This window comes from Odontesthes bonariensis, unplaced genomic scaffold (assembly GCF_027942865.1).
Source record: "Odontesthes bonariensis isolate fOdoBon6 unplaced genomic scaffold, fOdoBon6.hap1 scaffold_305, whole genome shotgun sequence".
NCBI lineage: Eukaryota > Metazoa > Chordata > Actinopteri > Atheriniformes > Atherinopsidae > Odontesthes > Odontesthes bonariensis.
Window position 1 is genome coordinate 1 of NW_027457513.1, and position 2500 is coordinate 2500.

Below are 2500 nucleotides of genomic sequence, written 5' to 3' on the forward strand. Positions count from 1 at the left end.
TTTGACACTTTGACGTTTTTCTGAACCGGGCTTCATGCCCCTGGTACTTTTTGACACTTTGACGTTTTTCTGAACCGGGCTTCATGCCCCTGGTACTTTTTGACACTTTGGCGTTTTTCTGAACCGGGATAAAGGTCATTTAAAGAGGTGTGTGCATGGTTCCTACTAAGGAGTCTGAACTTGTTCTGGCCCAAGGAAATCACTTTTTAACAAAAATCCGTATTTGGTCTTAACTCGGGAAAAGAAGGCGATTCCTGTGTTTTGATCTCAAAAGAGTTTCAGCACCTCTCCTCGGTCCAGCATTCATCCCTGCTCCACTCTCATAGCATCCAGGCACTCATGCCCTGCGCACAGACACACATCCTGGCCGAGTTTCAGCACCTCTCCTCGGTCCAGCATTCATCCCTGCTCCACTCTCATAGCATCCAGGCACTCATGCCCTGCGCACAGACACACATCCAGGCCGAGTTTCAGCACCTCTGCTCGGTCCAGCATTCATCCCTGCTCCACTCTCATAGCATCCAGGCACTCATGCCCTGCGCACAGACACACATCCTGGCCGAGTTTCAGCACCTCTCCTCGGTCCAGCATTCATCCCTGCTCCACTCTCATAGCATCCAGGCACTCATGCCCTGCGCACAGACACACATCCAGGCCGAGTTTCAGCACCTCTGCTCGGTCCAGCATTCATCCCTGCTCCACTCTCATAGCATCCAGGCACTCATGCCCTGCGCAATGACACATCCAGGCCGAGTTTCAGCACCTCTCCTCGGTCAGGCATTCATCCCTGCTCCCCTCTCACAGCATCCAGGCACTCATGCCCTGCGCACAGTCACACACCCAGGCCGAGTTTCAGCACCTCTCCTCGGTCCAGCATTCATCCCTGCTCCCCTCTCACAGCATCCAGGCACTCATGCCCTGCGCACAGACACACATCCTGGCCGAGTTTCAGCACCTCTCCTCGGTCCAGCATTCATCCCTGCTCCACTCTCATAGCATCCAGGCACTCATGCCCTGCGCACAGACACACATCCAGGCCGAGTTTCAGCACCTCTGCTCGGTCCAGCATTCATCCCTGCTCCACTCTCATAGCATCCAGGCACTCATGCCCTGCGCAATGACACATCCAGGCCGAGTTTCAGCACCTCTCCTCGGTCAGGCATTCATCCCTGCTCCCCTCTCACAGCATCCAGGCACTCATGCCCTGCGCACAGTCACACACCCAGGCCGAGTTTCAGCACCTCTCCTCGGTCCAGCATTCATCCCTGCTCCCCTCTCACAGCATCCAGGCACTCATGCCCTGCGCACAGACACACATCCAGGCCGAGTTTCAGCACCTCTCCTCGGTCCAGCATTCATCCCTGCTCCCCTCTCACAGCATCCAGGCACTCATGCCCTGCGCACAGACACACATCCAGGCCGAGTTTCAGCACCTCTCCTCGGTCAGGCATTCATCCCTGCTCCCCTCTCAGAACATCCAGGCACTCATGCCCTGCGCAACGACATCACTCCGCAAAGGAAAGCTTTTGCGGTGTTTCTTTCTCAAAAAAGGCAATTTAAAGAGGTTTAAGCATGGAACCTACTCAGAATGAACATATACATAACGGACTAAGGAGTCTGAACTTGGTTTGGCCCAAGGAAATCATTTTTTAACAAAAATCCGTATTTCGTCTTAACTCGGGAAAAGAAGGCGATTCCTGGGTTTCTCTCTCAAAAAAGGCCATTTAAAGAGGTTTGTGCATGGAACCTACTCAGAATGAACATACACATAACGGACTAAGGAGTCTGAACTTGGTTTGGCCCAAGGAAATCATTTTTTAACAAAAATCCGTATTTGGTCTTAACTCGGGAAAAGAAGGCGATTCCTGGGTTTCTTTGTCAAAAAAAGGCCATTTAAAGAGGTTTTGTGCATGGAACCTACTCGGAATGGCTATATATGAAGGACTAAAGAGTCTGAACTTGGTTTGGCCCAAGGAAATCTTTTTTTTACAAAAATCCGTATTTCGTCTTAACTCGGGAAAAGAAGGCGATTCCTGGGTTTCTTTCTCAAACAAGCCGACCCCGGGTTAGGGTTAAGGAGAACCGGGCTCCAGCCCCTCCGGCCGGGTTAGGGTTAGGTTTGGGGCTGGGGCTGGGGTTAGGGTTAAGGAGAACCGGGCTCCATGCCCTCCAGCCGGGTTAGGGTTAGAGCTGGGGTTAGGGTTAAGGAGAACCGGGCTCCAGGCCCTAGGGCCGGTTTGGGGCTGGGGCTGGGGTTAGGGCTAGAGCTGGGGTTAGGGTTAGGGTTGGGGCTGGGGTTAGGGTTAAGGAGAACCGGGCTCCATGCCCTCCAGCCGGGTTAGGGTTAGAGCTGGGGTTAGGGTTGAGGAGAACCGGGCTCCAGGCCCTAGGGCCGGTTTGGGGCTGGGGCTGGGGTTAGGGCTGGAGCTGGGGTTAGGGTTAGGGTTGGGGCTGGGGTTAGGGTTAGGGTTGGGGCTGGGGTTAGGGTTAAGGAGAACCG